Raw genomic sequence first — 20736 nt, 5'->3', positions numbered from 1 at the left:
TGAGACCCTGTAGTCATGTCTGTGAAAGGAGAGATTTGCTGGGGTTGGAACAGACAATGGATCAGCTCTTTGATTCTGCTTCTTAGTCACCAAAATGGATGAAAATTGAAAACACACCTGATGGTATCATTTTCAAAGCTGCCTCAAATACTGCATTTCCCTTCACAATTTAATTGACTCATTCACAAATTGCAGGTACAGCCAAAAAAATAACATATATTACGCTTGATAACTGTGATTTTATTTATTGGGAAAGGCAGTGATTTTTTTTTTTAAACCTAGAAGCAAATGCATGGTTAAAATGTGGATTTGGGTTGCAAACAGCAGATTTGGGATATATTGCAGAGAAAACTAAGCCAGTATAGGGCCACTGATTGCTGAGTGTAGAACAAAAGGCCCACTGTGGAAGAATTTCAAAGCTCCTGATAAAAATGCAGTCCCCATGAAGTGCAGACAGTGAACATACAGGTATTGGGTTTTGATTTTCAGTGGTGGTGGAAGAAAGACCCACACTCAAGAGTGATTGAATTTAAGGCTACCTTGAGAAGTGAATGGCATGGCGATCAGAACTCCCAAGGTTCACAGGGAAGCTCTGAGGGTCAGCCTGCCAGGAAAATGGGTTTGAGGCCTGGGTGGGCATCTGGCTCTGGTCATCAAAGTAGAGGTATAGGTCTGGGCTCATCCATCATATTCAACCCAGGCAGGGGCAGATCTGGGGTGTGATTTAGAAATCATGGTTGTGATGATAAAACTAGAAACCAGTTTGGAGGAAAAGCCTCAGGTAGTAGGGACCTGATCCTAATCTGGACATCTCTGTTTTAATAAATCTTCCTGGATGCAGACCAAAAAATAAATCTTCCCAGAGTCTCTGATGAGTGTGCTTTGTGTAAATCTCAGAAGCGTCATTAATACTGGAGGGCTGTGTGTTGAATAGCTACTTGGTGCTGGATTCAGCCTGCAGAAGGCCTTGATGACAACTACATTATCATGCTTCAAATATGTAATTCCAGCCTTAAAATGCCTAAGAGGTATAAAATTTTGTACTTATATCACAGATAAGAAAATTGAGTCTCAAAATAACCAATGGTGATAAGCTTTAAAGAGTAGATTCAAACTCAGTTCTGTTTTCTCTCCACCATACAAAAACTATGCTAAGGCTGTCTGGTTGGGTGGGAAAGTGCAGTTACAACTAGATTTCAGGTAAGGAGAAGCTTGTTTCACAGGAATAATATAGCTACGTCTATATACCCAGTGCCTCTCCATCCTGTGCCACTGAGAGTCTGTTCACAGGGTCCTCTGAGGCTCCTCAAACCAAAAAGTCCCTGTGATTCCCAAACCTCAGTGCTGGCTGACTGCACACAAATTACCTAGGGTGCCTGTTCAAATGGAGATCCCAGAACCCTCCCTGGAGCTTCCGACCCAGTGGGCATGGGGACAGGGCACCTCTGGACAACCACATCTTTGAAAAGTTCAGACAGATTGGATACCCCACCAGCTCCCATTCACATCCTTTTCCCTCTGTGTGGGACACCTCTCACCACCCCTCACCCAGCTGAGTCCTCCTCATCCTCAGTTCAGCTCACTCCTCCAGCTGACTCAGCAGATTGAGCTTAGAGACCCTCCTTGTGCTCTCAAGGGCGCCTACCTCAAATTCTAGGTAGTAAACTGGATATTGAAATCATGTCTCTTTGTTTATCTCTGCTACTTTCTAGGACAGTGGTTCTCCACTGGGGCTGATTCTGCCACATTTGACAATGTCTGGAGACATTTTTGATTGTTACAGCTCAGAAAGGGGTGCTACTGGCATCCAGTTGGTAGAAGCCAGGGATACTGCTAATCATCCTGTAATGCACAGAAAAGCCCTGCAACAAAGAATGATCCATTCCCAACTGTCAATATTGCTGCAGTGGAAAAGCTTTAATATCAAACTCCTTCTCTCTATTTACTAGCTGTGTACCCCAAGCAGGTTTCTCACCTTCTCTGTGGCCGGCACCTCCATCTGTAGCATGGGTTTGCTGAGAGCACCTGCATCACAGCTGTAGAAGGATTAAATGAGTTAGTAAATGCAAAGTGCTTATAACAATGCCTGGCAGTTATAAACAAGGCAGCAGGTCAGTGACTGTTCCCTGGACACACAACCATATTCCCAGTGGAGTTTAGGGCCTTTGGGGAGTCACAGCCCTGCTGACCACACTCCATGCAGCATCCACTCTGCTGAACTCAACCCCACCCTGTGAGGATCCCTTTCCTCTGTACCATGTTTACATTTCAAGCTCACCTGGCCAGTTGGGAGTTGGCCTTCAATGGGTTTAACCTTGAACTACTGGTTAACTCCCCTCCAGAAAGCAAGGCAGGTAGACACTTAATCACTTCAGAGCCTCCATGGGTGGATTTATTTAGGTTATGTAGGTTCCTCCTTCCCATTCCAGGCCTGTTTGGAAGCAGATGTCCTGTGACCCCCTCCTCCGGTGCCATGGGTGTCTCCAGCCACCTTCAAAATGTGCCCCGAGGCCTTCCTCGTCAGGCCCTTTGTTATAACCCGGTGATACAAAGCAAAATAATATGTACCCCATGTTTGCCCATAGGAAACTTGCAGACAAGCTGATTACACCCAATAGGTGTTAGTGCTCACAACAGGATGCTTCCTCAGTCATCTAACTTCTCGAATCTGGGCCTGAAATTCTGGAGCTGAAAGTCTGGCTGGACAAGAGGATGTCAGCTCATATGCACTGCTACCGTGTTGGGTATATCACTGAACTTCGTAAATATACTCACAACTGCTCTGGGTACAGTTGTTTTTGTCCCCCCTTCACCACTGAGTAATTAAAGCTCAGAGAGCCCAAGGGAGGACATGGGAGTGCCTCTTTTTCCACACATGACAGTAATAAACGACCACTACATCATTGCCTACCTCTTCCTACTCTTGTGTTTGAGCATCTTGGGGCCCTCCCAGGGAGGAACTGTTCCCACCATCCTTCTCTGTGCCTGCTGGTCACCCATGAGCTCATGTATATGTCCGTTTAAGGAACATACCATCTGCCCCACCCCAGTCAGCTTCGACCATGCTGGCTTTGTCAGTTTGCTTGGAAGGTAGTCTGGCCCTTGCCTCCAGAGGTAAACTACTTCCCCCCACCCACCTTTGCTGTTGATCTGTCTGGTTTGTTCAGTGCTCCGAACCTTGCAAATCATTGCCCAGGGTTGTCCTTGGCACTGTCAAATCTGCTTATCTGACTAGGAAGGCTGGAGGAGCCAGGCCATAAAATTCAATGAAATTACTGTAGAAACTAGGGTGTTAGTGACAATGAGGTGGAATTATAACTTGGAGAATGGCAAGAGAGGTTTATGACACCCCATTGCCTATCCGTGAAGTCATTATTCAAAAGGCTCCTCTTTTCCCTAATGTCCAGGCTTAATATCATCCTTTGCCAGCTACAGGGGAGCTAACTGACCTCTGCATAATGTTCTTCTCAGGTGAATAGAATTTGAACATTGGAAGGGTCTCTGTTTCAACTAACTCAATCCTCTCATTATATGGATGGAGAAGCTGAGGCTCAGAGTGGTGTTGAGGTCACCTCACTGTTCCAAGATTAGGTGAGTGACAGAAGTAATAGTCAAGCTCAGATCCCTTGGTTCATAGTCTAGTGGTCCCTTTCCTGTCATTTTGGAGCATTTTGTAATATAAAAAACTGTATCCACACACCACTGTGAATTAGTATTTAAACACAGACAGAGCTAAGGAACAGGAGTAAGACACTAGGGAGTATAGGGCTGCAATGAGATCGGTGACATGAGGTTTCAACCATGTTCACTGTGTCACATTATCTCCCTCTTCAAGGAACTCCCAGACTGAGTCAGACCTCAAAACCCTGCCTTGGCCACCCAAATCTTGCATCAATAAGCACTTTTCTTCTGGTGCCAATTTTTTTTTTTTTTCCTGGATCTTAGGAGAACAGAAAGCATAAGGCAGAGTGCCTGCCCTCAGTGAGTTCTGAGTCCACTGGGGAAACAAGCCAGTAAGCAAATTATCTCCTAAATGGATGCCATGTGCAAAGACAGAAATGTGCAGAGAACTGGGGGGACAGAAACGCTCACAAGAGTAGTTGTTATCTGTGGCTGTCTGGGAAAGCTTCCTGGAAGAGGTGTTTCCTGATCAGGAAAGCGTTCTCGCCTGGTCTGACATGGACAGCGCATTACCTTGAACTGTGGCTTTTCTTGCATAGTGTATTGCTTCTTTCCTTGGTGTGATGGCCAGCATCTTGAGGAGTAGGACAAGATCTTCCCTTGTACATTTTTGGGTCTTCATCAGCTCACAGCTCATGTTCATATACCTTTGGGTGCACAAAATGGACGGATCAATGGTGCATCGTCATGTAGAACATGGTCTTGGGCTCATCGGATGTCAAATGGAGATGGCCATGCTTACCCTGAAGGGTCATGGGACTTTAAATCCTATGAAGCTCCTGGAATTGTTCTTGGCATAGAGAAGATAAGTGTTTGAGTTCTCAGGCACTGTTGTAATGTAACTTCATTTCATGGCAGTAGGCATGCTGTTAGTTACAGCGCCTAATAGCATGTTGTCGGGGTCACAAAGTTTTTATTTTTCTTTTAAGAAATAACAAGTCTGGAATCCTTTCACAAAGCTATTCTGGATTAATGGGAACAGCTGGCGGAGGAGCTGTCTGCATGGGGTGTCCCTGGTGGCATTCATTGCAGAGGAAGTGGAAGAGCAGGCTCTGTCCTTCTTCAGGCAATGAAATCCTGCTGTGGGACCTGGCGCAGTTTATCTCCACCAAGCTTTCTGGTTTCAGGGGATCTATGGTGAGACTTCAGTCCAGTGAGCTTTCAAACTTAGCTGGAATTTGTAGAAAATGCTGTGCATGAGATTTAATTCATGATGGCTTGGAATAGCTCTGACCAAATCAATGTCTGCGGAAGGAGAAATCGTGGGAAAAGCATGGATTTTAGAGTTGTGCTGGGTGGATTCAAATTCTAAACTAACCATGCAGAGAAAGAGAGATTCTGGCAATTCCTTAAGCTCTGAGTCTCAGACTCCTCATCTACAAAATCAGGATATAAACACTGCAAACATTGTGCGGATTGTATGAGATGGCGTGTGTACTTGGCTCACAATACCAATGGCCCCACTTCCTGTGTCCTCACTTACAAGGCTTGTCATTTCCTTACACCACTAACAATCAGTCCCTCCACAGGCTGGCTTGCAGAGGATCATCCCTGAGCCCAGTTTTGTACCAGATCTTCTCTCACATGTCTCAGATGTGCTCTGATCCTAAGCTCTGGATGAGAGAGAGCACTGGGCAAGGAGTCCACCAGCTTGGCTTTGGTGTCCCTGTCAGCCTCCTCCATGTTGGCAGGAAGACCTGGACTCAGCATGTGCTCCTGGCTGCCCAGACATACCAACACCTCTCGGCTTTTCTAGTCTCTTGCAGTGGAAAGGCACCAGTTAAAAGGGAATTTTCAGGCAATATCACAATTAGCTTTGAAAATGGTTAGGCCATTCCATTGCAAGAAATTTTTTAAAAAAGCTAAAAACCAAAACACAAAAGCTTAATTGCTCTTCTAATTTTGAGGGTACCTTTGCTTTGGGACCCAAGATGGATGGTTCTCTTATCCTCAGCCACCTCTCCTTGGAGTTCAAGAAACTCCTTCGGTGAACATCTATTTTCCCCCCAGCGACTCTTCTAATTATTCCCTGAACCTGCCTTAGAGGGTTTTATGGTGTCAAGAGAGAGACAAGCAGGTGTGACTGAGCTACGACAGAGGAAGGCACTGGGTCAGGGTAACCTCCTAGTTCCCTTCTAGGACAGACTTTAGAGAAAGGCTCACAACCACTGAAACAACCAGAGAATTACAAATTTATTCATTTGGGTACCTTGGAGATGCCTTATGTGATATTCTGACACAGTTTTTCAGGTAAAGAATAGTCCTACAGACAGGTGGTGAACATATGAATGAGAACAAACTGTAGGCCCCAAGTGTAGAAACTCTTTCCCAGCTTTTCTCCCAACACAGGTGCCCTCGCCTCATAGAACTTGTTTTTCACAAATGGCTTTTTTAGATTTCAGAAAGTCCCTAAAATTATCAGGTTTTCATTGCTTCAGTTATAACTATGAATAACTTAGGAAAAAAATGTTCTCAGAGAGGGAGAAGTAGAATTAGAGCTATCTGTAGGTTTCTTAAGGATGGTTGTGTGTTGGAGCAGGAATAATTCTTATTTGGGAATTATATTATATGGATGACAATCCCTGTCCTGCCTCCTTATTGGCTGGGGAAACTGGACATCTTTGAACTTTTCTGGGCTTCACACTCTTCATATATGAATGAGGGTATTTTTCACCCAGCCATATGTCATAGGGATTTTCCTATGTCAAGACATTGTCTACCTTATTCACTTTAGTGACTATTAATGTATTTCCAAGAATCTATGTACCATAATTTAACAATTCTCTTATTGATAGCTATCTTTCATTTTCTATCCAAAACAATGGTCCAATGATCTAGCTTATCTATAAACCTCTGGAAAGTTTGGAGAACATTTTTTTTTTATTTTTTAAAGATTTTATTTATTTATTTGAGAGAGAGAATGAGAGATAGAAAGCACGAGAAGGAAGAGGGTCAGAGGGAGAAGCAGACTCCCTGCTGAGCAGGGAGCCCGATGCGGGACTCGATCCCGGGACTCCAGGATCATGACCTGAGCTGAAGGCAGTCGCTTAACCAACTGAGCCACCCAGGCGCCCTGGAGAACATTTTTCTAGAATAGATTCAGAGTAATTGATTTGCTGGTTAAATGACAGGGACGTTTACTATTCTAATAGTTTCTACAAATTGTCCCCCATTGGTGCTGTATCTAACTTACACTTTATCTGCCTATACAGTTCAATTTCCCACAGCATAGCAAGCTCTATGTTATCATGTCCATTTTAAAGATGAGGGGAACTGGAGTCAGAGAGGTTAAGTAAAGTTTCCAAGGCATTAAATTCTCCAACAGGGATTTGACCGAGGTCAGCTTCTGTTTGTTTCACTGTCCACACTATACAGCTTCTCTCCAGGTCACTGGTCTTCATGACCCATGGAAAGTAAGAGTTCACTCATGATAGAGTGAGAGAAGGCAGCAGGGATTCTGGAGAACACACATTAGGACTGGAAAAATAACATCATGGAGTCCACATAAGGCCACAACTATCAAGTCTTTTTTCTTTTATTAAATATTAGATAAAAATAATATTTATGGAATATACATAATAAATATAAAATAACACAATGAATGTCAACATATCCCCCACACAGTTTAAGAAACAGAAAATTACCATGATCTTTGAAGCCCAGTGAGTAACTCTTTCTAACCCCATCTTCTCTTTCCACAGAGGCAGCCACTCGACAGAATGTGCATTTTTTCTTGCATTTCTTCAGTTTAAACAACTACGGCTGTGTCTGTAGCAGGGCCACCACATAATGCGTTAGAACGTATGCACCGTAAGCTGCCAGGGCTTTTTTTGCCAACATGGTGCAGCACAGAGCTGGCTCAGCTCTGAATTGCAGCCCCCAAATAAAATAGTGCTTAGTGCGGCAAATTTTAAACTTTATTTAGATGGAATTGTACCATATGTACTCATCTGCAGCTTGGTTTATACTGCTCAGTGTACTCTTCTGAGAGTGAGTCACCAGATGCTCATGGCTGTAGTTAATTTATTTTCGTTCTGTACAGTACTGTGTTGTACCAATGTACCAGTCTCTATGCATTCTCCTATCTTTGGGCATTTGGCTTAAATCTGAGGTTTTGCTATTATACAGTGCTGCTATGAACATTTTATAGATATTTCCCAGAGCATATGTACGCAAGTGCTTCCATTCAACCCCAGGTAAGGAATGCCTGTATCCTGAAAGTGCACAACTTCAATTTTTACTAGATAATGCCAGATTGTTACCCTGCAGCAGTAGATGGGTTTTTCTGAACATCCCTGCCAAAACTTGATTTTGTCAGACTTGGGAAATTCTGCCAATCCGATGGGTGTAAAATGGCATCTGATTGTGGTTTTTATTTGAATTTTCCTGATTAAACATGAGTTGAACATTTTTTTCATATTTTCATTAGCCATTGGAGGTTTTTTTTTTTTTCCAAAGTATTCTTTCAAGTCTTTTGCACATTTCTCTCTTGGATTATCTTTTTCCTGTTGATTTATAGCAGTTCTTTAAGTAATTTGTATTCTAATTCTTTGTCAGTTATATATGCTGCAAATATGTTTTCCCAATTTGTGGCTTGTGTACATTTTTACAATGGTTTCTTATGATGAAGAGAAGTTCTTATTTTTAATATGTTTACATTTATTTTTTTCTTTACGATTTGCCTTTTTGGAATCTTAAGAAATCCATTCCTATCCTGCAGTCATAAAGATAGTCTTCCATATGGTATTCTAAGATGTTTATAACCTCATGCTATACATCTTTAAAACATCTGGAATTAATTTTTATGTATGGTATGAGGTAATACTCCAATTTCTTTCTTTCTTTTTTCTCCTTATGTGGATAACTGATTGTCTTAGGACAGATTATAGAAAAGCTCATGCTTTCCCCTTGTTGTTATGCATCACATTTTTCACATGCGAAGATCTCTGTGTGTGGGCTTTCTCTCCTGCTTAGTCTGTTTACTAAGGCATCCCTGCACCAGTGCCACACATTCTTAGTTATCATGACTTTTTAATAAATCAGGTGAGGTAGGACTCCTTACCAGGGTTCTTCTTTAGGGCTATGTTGCTGATTCTTCCTCCTTAAGTCTTCCATATACCTTTTAGAAACTGCTTGTCAAGTACCACAAAATAACTGAAGATTTGAATTGGATTTGCACTGAACTATCATTTTGGAAATAATTGGTATCTTTAAGCAGTGCAGTTTTCTGAGCCATGAAAATGGTCTATTCCTTCATTTATTTGGATCTTCCTTTATATATTTTAGTATAGTTTTATAATTTAGTTTACAAAAAACAAGATCTTGTGCTAAATTTGTTCGTAGGAACTTTATAATTTCAAGGTATTTAAATAGTATTTTATTTAGTTACAGTTTTAAAATGTTTGCTGCTATTGTGTATATATTTAAATCAACCTACTGTGTTAAGTGTATTTTTAATTATAATAATTTATCTACTTTAACAATTGCATTATCTACGGTTTCCTCTCTCCCTCCTTTCTCTCTCTCTTTCCTCCCCCCTCCCTTTCTTCCTCTTTCCCTTCTTCCCCTCCTCCTTTCCTTCCATTCTTTTTTTCCTTCCTTCCTTCCTTCTCTTTCTCTCTCTCCTTCTTTTCATATTCTTTGTACTTCTTTATCTTATTGCATTGTAAATCACCAGCATAAGTTGAATAGAAATGGTAATAAGAGGCTCCTTTCCTTTTCCTGTTCATAAAGGAAATGATTACAGCATTTTTTTGTTTAGTATGATACTTGTTTGAAGGTGTTTGTGGGTATGTTTTGCCAGCTTCAGAAAATTCACTTCTACTTTCAGTTTGCTAAGTACTCATTTTTAAAACATAAATGGAATTTTCTTTTCACCAAACAAAAATTTTTTGTTCTCTTTTAAACTGTTTAACAGAGAACTTACCTGTTTTCTATGTTAAATTACCCTGCATCCCTATTGACATATTGTATTACCTTTCCCATACATTTTGGATTCAGTTTGCTAACATTTATTTGACTTTTTGCATAAGTTCATGAAATGAGCTTATAATTTTGTTTTCTCATAAAATGAGTTGTAAATTATTTCCTCTGTTTTATCCTCCATAATATTGGTTTAAGATTATTTGTCCCTGGACAGAGCTAATAGGGACAAACAATTGGAAACCTATATTTTCTTTGTAGAAAGACATCTAGCTGCTTATTTAATTTATCAAATATTTATAGGATTATTTACATTTTCTATTTCTTCTGGTGTTGATTTTTGTTATATTTTTAAGTAATTTGTCCATTTGATACATCTTCAAATTTATCAGCTAAAGTTAGTCATGAAATATTTTTACTTTATGCAAATCTGCAATTATATGCATTTGCTATTTCTAACACTGACTATTTCTTCCCGTTAATGTTACAAAGTATCTGTAAGTTTTCAATTGGATTACTCTCTGGTCTGTATTTCCTTCTTTCCATTTACGTTGTAATCTCTCAATCTGGATTCTTTGCTCATTAAATTTCATTTTTTTTAGTTTTCTAATATAAGTTATTAGGTTATATATTTTCCTCTAAATACTGTTCTAGCTGAATTCCACAATTTTGTTAAGCTATAGTTTCATTATTGATCAACTGGATGTATTTTTAACATAACTATGTTTTATTTGATCCACAAATTATTTAAACTGTATATTAAAAATAATTTTTGTTTATCTTTTATTGCTTTCTAATTTGTAAGAGTACAAAGATATATGAGAAATTCTAATTTCTAAAGATATCAAGAATTTTTAAGTTTATCTTTTTTTGTTATTGATATCTAATTATATTAATTTTTTGATGTTTGAATTGTGGTCCTGTTGATCAATTTTTATGTGTTACGTAGTTGCCTAATAAAGACATACTCTCTACTGGCTGTGTTAATATGCTAGCTAAGTGTGTTTAAGTTTACTAGTTGCATTATTCAAATTCTATTTATGAATACTGATTATTTTTTCCAGATATATCTTTCATTAACTGTGAAAATTGTGTTAAAATCAATCGCTATGATTTTGTTGTTGATGATGATGGTGATGATGATGAATGATTTTTTTCTGTATAGTCCTTTAGTCCTTTCAATTTCTGCTTATTATGTTTTAGGCTATGTTGTTGTGTGCATACAATTTTACAATTATTATATCTTCCTTGAGAATTTTTTATTTTATTTTATTATGTTGTGTTAGTCACCATACAATACATCATTTGTTTTTGATGTAGTGATCCATGATTCATTGTTTTCGTATAACACCCAGTGCTCCATGTAGTACGTGCCCTCTTTAATACCCATCACCGGGCTAACCCATCCCCCCACCCCTCTCCCCTCTAAAACCCTCAGATTGTTTCTCAGTGTCCATAGTCTTTCATAGTTCATCTCTCCCTCTGGTTTCCCCCTCTTCATTTTTCCCTTCCTTCTCCTAATGTCCTTCATGCTATTCCTTATGTTCCACAAATAAGTGAAATCATATGATAATTGACTTTCTCTGCTTGACTTATTTCATTTAGCATAATCAACTCCAGTCCCATCCATGTTGGTGTAAAAGTTGGGTATTCATCCTTTCTGATGGCTGAGTAATATTCCATTGTATATATGGACCACATCTTCTTTATCCATTCATCTTTTGAAGGGCATCTTGGCTCTTTGCACAATTTGACTATTGCGGACATTGCTGCTATGAACATTGGGGTGCATATGGTCCTTCTTTTCACTACATCTGTGTCTTTGGGGTAAATACCCAAGAGTGCAATTGCTAGGTCATAGGGTAGCTCTATTTTTAATTTTTTGAGGCACCTCCACACTGTTTTCCAAAGTGGCTGTACCAACTTGCATTCCCACCAACAGTGTAAGAAGGTTCCCCTTTCTCCACAACCTCTCCAACATTTCTTGTTTCTTGCCTTGTCAATTTTTGCCATTCTAACTTGTGTAAGGTGGTATCTCAATGTGGTTTTGATTTGAATTTCCCTGATGGCTAATGATGATGAACATTTCCTTGAGAATTAAACTTTTAATTGTTTAATAGTGATTCTCTGTTAGTGCTTTATGCCTTAAAGTCTGATCTTTGTGCTATGATTGTAGCTATGTATTTGTTTTGGTTAGTACTAGCCTGGTATAATTCTCTGCATTCTTTTACTATTATTCTTTCTAATACTTATGACTTAGAAATGTTTCTTACAAATAGCATAACATTAGCTTTTATTTGTCTGGTTTAGAAATCTTTTTAATTCTTTAAATTTTGTTGCATTTGTTCTAATTATTATTATCATTACACATATATCTATTATCTTTTTGTGTATTATACATTTACTATGCTTTTTTCTTTCCTTCCCCCTTTTTTATTTTTAAGCATATTTTCTCATTGCAATATTACTTCTCTAATATTTTGTAACTGATTAATTCTATTTATTTCTTGTTCTGTTAATGGTTACCTTAGAAAACTGAGGATGCTTACTATCTTTACTTATCTACTGGATAATACAAGAACTGAATAATAAATTAACTGTAATCTTATTCTTTACTTATGATATATTATTTTGGGTAAGGTTTTAGATCTGTTTTATTATCCCTCTTACTCTTGATAGACAATAATATTTTTGTCATAGTCAATATCTGAATAAATTTACCTTCATATTTACCATTTTCTTTGTTCTTCATTTATTCTTACATCTCAGATCTTCTATCTGATTGCTTTAATTTTGTCAACTGAACAAACTTTGCAATATCGTAAGTGAAGGTCTTTTAAGTACAGTGCTCAGTTTTTGTCTGAATCTTTCTTTCTTTCTTCCTTTCTTTCTTTCTTTCTTTCTTTCTTTCTTTCTTTCTTTCTTTCTTTCTTTCTTTCTTCTTTCTTTCTTTCTTTCTTTCTTCTTTCTTTCTTCTTTTTTTCTTTTCTTTCTTTCCTTTCTTGTCCCTCTCTCTCTCTTTCTTTCTTTAAGTTCATCTCCTTTCAGAAAGATATTTTTACTAGGTAAAGTTATTTTTCTCACAGCACATTCAAAGTATTATTCCACTGTCTTCTGACTTCCATTTGCTTTTTGTCATTCCTTTATGGATAATCTGTCTTTTCTCTGAAGAATTTTAAGATAGTCTCTTTCTCCCTTTGGTATTGCACAGCTTCAAGTTATATTTCTAAGTGTAGATTTTATTTTTTTAAAATTTTTATTCTATCTGAGATACACTTGCTTTTATAATATAAGTAGTAATGTCTTTTATCAGTTCTGAAGTATTTCACTCATAGTTTTTTCAAATATCACTCCCCATCTCTCACAGCACCCTTCTGGACCTCCAGTCAGACAAATACTAGACTTCTTTATTCTCCATGTCTTCTCATTCTCCTTTGTTATTTCCTAACTCTGATTTCTCTACTGCATTATAGAAAATGCCTTTAGATCTAACTTTCGTTTTATTAAATATCTCTTCAACTTCTAAAATTTTTCTGTTAAAACCATCCATTAGGCTATTTAATTGTTATACATTCTTGGGCACCCTGGTGGGTGGACATTTTAATAGTCTCTCATTATTTGTCCATCTTCTCAAACACTATTTTTTCTTTAAACCCATTAAATACACATATTTTATATTCATGCTGGTAATTCTGAATCTGAAGTTGGTGTAAATGTGTTACTTCCTGCTATTACTGCCAATTCTCAGGGTACATGTTTCACGCACCCACGCGCATATGCGTGTGTGTGTATATGTGTGTGTGTATTTTGACTGTGAAATCAGAATCCTTTGCAGTTCATCTGGGGGGACTCTACCAAGCTTGTGTTGAATATTTGCTTTTACGGGTTATCTGGAATTGATATTTTAAACTGAGCTTTCAGCTTGAGTTTTTTCAGACCTCTCATGTAGTGCTGATTTATGCTGCAATTTAAGTGAGAACAAGATTTTGTTAATAGATTTAGGACAGATTTTTTTTCTTCACTCAGTGCTGTGACTCAGACAGGTGTGTTTCATTGTTTTCCTTCCAGTAGATGTGGGCATGAGTAAGTGGCAATCAGTGCGGAATATGTGTTTATTTCTTGTTCACACTTACAGTGAAGGTGTAGCACTTCAAGTTCCAGCTTCATGGAATTAGGTTTCTCACCTAAGCAGGCTCCAAGCTTTGTATCTTGATCCTTGAATCCTGCAGTGTCATTAACGGGCACTTAATGTCCTCAAGGAGAAAGGTTGCTTCTGTGCTTGACTTAACTCTTTCTGGATTTCATTTGGCTTTTGGCATTTGAATTATTTTTACTTTTCTGCCAGATAGTCAATGTATTAAAAAAAACTCAATATTTTGTTCAGCATTTTTACTCTTTTCTTTTTCCACTTCATTTGGAGGGTTGTTAAGTGCTTCTATCCTCTCATAGTATCTGAAATACAAGTCTTGAAGTAGGTCTGAATTGAGCACTTACTATGTGCAAGACATTGAAAATCATAATGTGTAAATCTGATACCTGACCTCAGGGAGCTTATAGTCTAGCTGTAAGCAGTAGGAAACATACTTGAAGGAAGTAGTTAAAGAACAGCATAAGGCAGGCTGAAATTAATTTCTGAGGTCTGCACAAGTGAATGTGAGCACTATCAGGGTTCAGAAGAGAGGCAGAAATCTCCTCTAGAGATGAAGCTGGAGAAAATGAGCTTGAAGCATGGGGAGTATCTCTATAGGCAGAATGGCAAGAAGAGAGAATATTCCTTGTTTGAGCAAAGACAATGTGAAAGACATTAGGAAGGAAGAATTCATATGACAGCCTGGCTTTGGTAGTGGGGTGTTGAATGGTAGATGTTGAATGTAGTTGCTCATGGGCATAGGCCTGGATATAAGGCCAATGTGTGATTGTGAGCAGAGTTGATGCCCAGGGTGGAGAGTCTCAGTCTCTCTTGCAGGCTGTTGGGAGGAGTTCTGAATAGGAAAGCTACAAGAAGGATGGACAGAGCTTAGGGCACACTTTGGTGGCCCATGAGTCAAATCTAGCCAGAAGGTGTCTGGCAAACCTAGTCAGCTGAGAACATTTGATTACCTTTCCCTTTAATACTCATCAGGTTCTACATTAGAAATCCAGATTCATCTTTTCTTGAATAGTTGGACCCATGCCTTGCAGTTCTGTGGGCAGTGCCTGGCTGGGAAGAGCAGCACTTGCCCTTGGATTGTGGTATGTGTTCCTGGCTCTCTAATTCCCACTTCATTATCCAGCGTGTGTTAACTTCCAGGCATTTCCATGGCTCTTGTTCTTCTAATAAATCTGGAATCATAAGATATTCCTTATTTGTATGTCTGTATTAAAAGTGTGAAGATGAAAGGCAGACAGAGACCCATGTGTTTCCAGAAAACTAGAAGAGAACATATTATCTTACCCAAGTGAAGACTATTCTTACACACAATAAGTATCTAGATCTAAAGATTACATCTTAAAATACAGTTGCAAGGAACAATCTGCATAATTTGTTTACCTACATTCCTTTGCTCCTCCTGAATGAGACAGTGAGGAACTGGAAACAGTGGAGCAAAAAGAGCGTTGAGTCAGTCACTCAGGTGTGGCCTGTCAAACCCCTGTAAGAGTGGTGTCTACCCTTGAAGACAAGACAGAAGTATAGAGGCAGATGCACACCAATGACGATTCCCCAGTAGGTGGAGTGGAATTGTCCCTGTGGGGATTTCCACCTCACAGGGCCCATCAGTACTGAGCACTCACTTCCAGATACGCAGTCCACAGATGGTGAAAGCCTACCCAGAGCCAGACCTCTACTCCAGAGCCTCCCTCTGCCTCACATCCACGGACTTCTTAGGACAGCTGATTAGGGAAAAGGGCCATGAACATTTGGAGAAGGGGTGGAGGGAACCTGGGAAGAAGGGGATTCTGGGCACTCTTCTGTGGATGATTCCCCTAAAAGGTAAAAGTACATACTTGCAAGTGGCTTGTCTCTGGAAGGTGTCACAAGGTTGGATATGGGATTCCAATTAAAAAAGTCAAGTTAGGGTGGGGTTTTTCCTTCATTTAATTTCAGCAGGAATGACAGACATGATTGCTGTGTGCAAGACACAGTTTTTCTGTAGGACAAGAAGGGAAAGTGCATTCATTGAATGCTACATGCTCTACTGAGTCTGTGTCACAGCCCTGGCAGTGGCTATAGCTGTCATCCTATTGGACAGATAAGTGCAGGGCTGGGCGGGACTCTGCACATACAGCCCCCATAAATGGGACCTCTCCGACCCCAAATCATCCACTTTCACCTTCCACACCCTGCCTCCCAGGGCATCTGCAGACCAAACTCAGCATTTGAAAAAGTGGTTAGGCACTTTGACTTGTTTGTGAGGACTGACTGAGTCAATTACTTTACTATGGGAGAACTGCCCCAAACTGCTAAAAAATTTGCCCTTTCCTCTCATTTTTTAATGCAGTTTTTCTTAAAGCCATGTGGCACACATTGAACATGAATATTTACTTTTTAGAAGATTGTCCTTGGAGGAGAGGAGAGGAGCTAGAGAGAGAGAGTGAAAGGCATAGTTGAAAAACTATATGTAATAGGAAACTAATCATTTAATGGGTGTTTTTTTACTTGGAGACTCTTCTGATTTATGAATATATTATTCAGGAGCCCAGGGAAAGCCTCATGACTGGGCTCCTTGCAAGCTTACGGGACACATTTCACAAAGAACAAATGTCTTTAATTAAGAGTGTGAATGTTAATGGAGTCCATAATTAGCTGTTTGCAATAAACATGCTCTGTTTGTGACAGTCTCAGAAAATCCAAGGAAGTGACATTGCCACCTCGTGTTTGCATGTGTATTTATTTTGTGGAATGAGAAGTGAATCCTGGAGGAAGATTCCTTCTTCCAGAAGCTCAGCAGATTAGTGAACTCCTTTGTTTATTCTTTCCTAGTGTCAAATGTTTCATTCTTTCTCTATTCCATATGTTCATGGAGAACTTTCCATCTGGTCACTGGGACTGGTTACTCTTAGCTAATAAGGGCTAGCAGGAGGAAGGGAGTGTACATCTATTAAATAGTTATGGGATTACACGTCATTGCCCAGAGCTCAGCACAAACTTAATCTCTTTTAACGTTTACAACAATTTAGTTAGAAGTCTGAAACTTCTAAAGGTATTTATAAGGATTTGGTGTTGCCAAACTTTAATTTTTGCAGTTTTGCTTGATATCTCCTCATGGTTTTAATTTGCATTTCTGCAGTGAATAATGACATGTGCTAATTGGATATTAATATATCTTATTTTCTTAAGCATCTGTTCAAATCTTTTGCTCATTTTTATAGGGTTGTTTCTCTTCCTATTATTGAGTGTTAAGAGTCTTTATATATTCTACACACAAGCCGTTGTCAATTATGTGTTTTGTGAACACTTCCCATTTTGTGATTTGCCTTTTCATTTTCTTAACTATGTCTTTTGAATAACAAAATTTTCAGTTTTTATGGAGTTTAATATATCTTTTTTATGGTTTTCATTTTTGTGCTCTTTCTAAAAATTCCATCTTTACTCCAAGGTCATGAATATTCTCTTTTATGTATTTTTTTTTCAGAAGCTTCACTCTTTTAATATTTGCATTTAAGGCAATGATCCTTCTTGAATAAATTTTGTGTATAGTGGGACACAAGGGTCAAGATTATTTTTCTTTTTATGGGTATATAGTTTATTCCACTGCCTTGGCACCTTTGTTGAAAATTGATTAATCATAAGTGTGTGGTTTTATTCCTGGACTCTCTTCTATTGGAACTCTGGACTCTATTCCATTTTTAATATTGGCTATTCTTGTATCAATACCACACTGTCATATTATTGTATCTTTAAAGGAAGTTTTGAATTAAAGAAGTGTGTGTTCTCCTACTTTGTCCTTTTATCAAGATTGTTTTGTCTATTGTAAATCTTTTAGCTTTCCATATAAATTCTATAGTCAGCTTTTCTATTTCTATGGACTAGCCTATGAGGATTTCAATTGAGATTGCACTGAATCTGTATCAAGCTGTGGAGAATAGACATATTAACAATATTCAATCTTGTAATCCATGGCCATGTCATGCCTCTCTGTTTAGGTCATTTTTAATATGCTTTAGCAATGTTTTGTGTTTTACAATGCATGGTTGTTGTACTTTTACTAAATTTATTCCTAAGTATTTTGTGGTTTTCATGCAAATGTAGATGAGATATTTTAAAATTTCATTTTTCATCGTGTAATGGTATGTAACAGCCAGGGTTCAATCAGAGGAGCAGAATTAAAAGTAATGTAGAATGAGGAATTAATTACAGTTATTTGACTTCATGCAGTTATAGTAGGTTGTTAAGCAATGTGTAGAGCTGTTACCCCTGTGTCCGGTACAGGGCTTCAGTTATGCAGGGCTGGTGGTTGAGCAAGGAATATAGACATGGAATAGGAGAAACTGGGGATGATCCAGAAACTGTCATAACAAAATGGAAATGTCTCTCACTCCTTGGACTGAATTGTGTCGCCTCAAAATTCATATGTTGAAATCTTAACCCCAACGTGACCATATTTGGAGATGGGTCTTTTATAAGATAATTGAGGTTAAATGAGGTCATAAATGTGGGGTCCTAATTTAATAGGATTGGTGGCCTTGTAAAAAAAGGTAATGAGAGAGATGTCTCTTTCTCTCTGCTATGTGAGGTTACAACGGGAAAGCAGCCATCTACAAACCAGGAGGAGAGCTCTCATCAGGAACTTACCCACTGGCACCCTGACCTTGGACATCCCAGCTTGCATAACTATGAGAAAAATTTCTGTTGATTAAGCCACTCAGTCTATGGTATTTTGTTATGGCATCTTGAGCAGACTAAAACAACATCCCATCTTTATGATTCAAATGACTTGAAGGATAAGCTATGCAGCTGCTCACACAATTGACTCAGGATTTGCAGAAGCTTGATAAAGATATTGTGCAAACTGTTGCTTCCTCCAACAAAGTAGATCAGCAGATAAATAGCAACATGTGTGAGCTCTAACAGTCCCTTCCTTCTGTTATATTTCTGGGTATAAAAGTGGTACTCTTTCACTTCCAATTCAAAATATCATATAAAATTATGTTGTAGTCCTTTAATGAATTTAGCTAATTTGACATAGTACAAAGCCAACACATCTTTTGCTGCTAGCAGGCAGAAGTACAAAATAGGGTTTTATATTGATACTTTATCCTATGACTTTTGAAATTGACTTATTTAAATTTTTAGTCTTTGTTGATTCTTTTGGGCTTCACATGCATAACTATCTCTTCTGTTAATAAAGAAAATGTCGCTTCTTTTTAATAAGTATGACCTTTATCTTTCTTGCCATATTGCACTAGGTAGCATCTGCCGCCCCCCCCAATCCTAATACAATATTGAATGGAAGTGGTGAGAACAGATGTCCTTAGTGTTCTTGAACATACAGGGATATTATTTGGTCTTTTACCATCAAGTATAAAGCTGACTACAGGTTTCACATGACGTCTTTTTCAGATTAAGAAAGTTCCCTTCCATTTCTACTTGGCTAAGAGTTTTTATCATGGGATATTATTTAATTTTATCAATTTTTCCATGTATTAAGATAATTATATATTGTCTCATTATTTATTATATTTTATTCTCATTTGTTAATGTAAAGAATAATACTGATTAATTTTATAATATTAAATCACTTTACATTCCTGGGATAATCCCAAATCATATTGTGTTGTGCTTCTTAAAGATTGTGAGATTTTATTTGCTACTATTTTATTAAAGATTTTTGTATTCATGTATGTGAATGTAATTGGTCATTTTTTTATTGCTGTTTTTGGTCGTGTGGTAACCGTCAGATGTTGTGGGGTTATGCTGCCCTAATACATTTGGAAAGTGTTCTTTCCTCCTTTGCTTTCTGAAAGTGTCTATGTAAAGTTGCTATTTCTTCCTAAATGTTTGATCTAATTCACTAATGAACTCATTGGGGCCTGATCATTTTGACTATCAATTTAATTTCCTAATGTATATGTTTACTTACATTTTTAATAAATATTTTCTGGATATCTGTAAAAATATGCCACATATATTATATCTCTATATATGTATTGTCTGCATATATGTTATAAATGTCTTAATAAATATGTCTATTTAAAAATATTATTCCTTCTTTTGTCAGGTAAATTGTGTTTTTAATAAATGCCAAATTTATTGGAATAGTGTTAACCATCATATTCCTTTATTATGTTTTAAATCTATTTGCAATAAGTAGTGATATGCTTTCTTTTATTCCCCAAATTTATAATTTGTACTTTTTCTCTTTTTTTTTCTGGATAATTCTTTAAGGGTTTTTATCAATTCTATTTATTATTTAAAAAAAACTTTTAAAAGTTACACTAGTTTTTCTATTTTTTGTTCTATTTGATGTATTTTTGTCCCTTTTTCAATATTTATTTATTTTTTACAAAAATTGTATATATTTAAGGTATACAACATGGTGTTTTGATATATGTATACATTGTGAAATGATCACCACAAACAATTAATATATCCAGCATCTCACATAGCTACCTTTTTTGTGTGTGTGTGATGAGAACAATTGAGATTTACTATCTTAGAAAATTTCAAGTGTATAAAATATTACTGCTAACTACAGTCATCATACTGTACATTAGGTCACCAGACTTATTCATTTTATAACAGAAAGTTTATACCCTTTGATCAATATCTCTCCTCCTCCTCCCACCCTAGCCTCTGATATTCACTACTTTACTGTTACTATGTGTGTGGCTGGCTTTCTTTCTTTCTTTTTTCTTTTTCCTTCCTTCCTTCCTTCCTTCCTTCCTTCCTTCTTTTCTTTTTGTTTCAGAGGTAGAGTTTAATGATTCATCAGTTGCATATAACACCCAACACTCATTAAGGAGGGCACTTGATGTAATGGCCACTGAGTGTGGCTTTTTTTTTTTTAAATACATATTTTTTAGATTCAACATACAAGTAGATATGTTATATCTGTGTCAGGCTTAGTTCACTTGCTATAATATCCTCCAGGTTTGTCTGTGTTGTTACAAATGACAATTTCTTTTTTAAGGTTGAATAATATTCCATTGTAT

Source organism: Eumetopias jubatus, unplaced genomic scaffold (genome assembly GCF_037043125.1).
Source record: "Eumetopias jubatus isolate StellerSeaLion01/CBP00866 unplaced genomic scaffold, mEumJub1_p1.0 scaffold_3, whole genome shotgun sequence".
Lineage (NCBI taxonomy): Eukaryota > Metazoa > Chordata > Mammalia > Carnivora > Otariidae > Eumetopias > Eumetopias jubatus.
Note: the sequence above shows the minus strand (reverse complement) of the source record.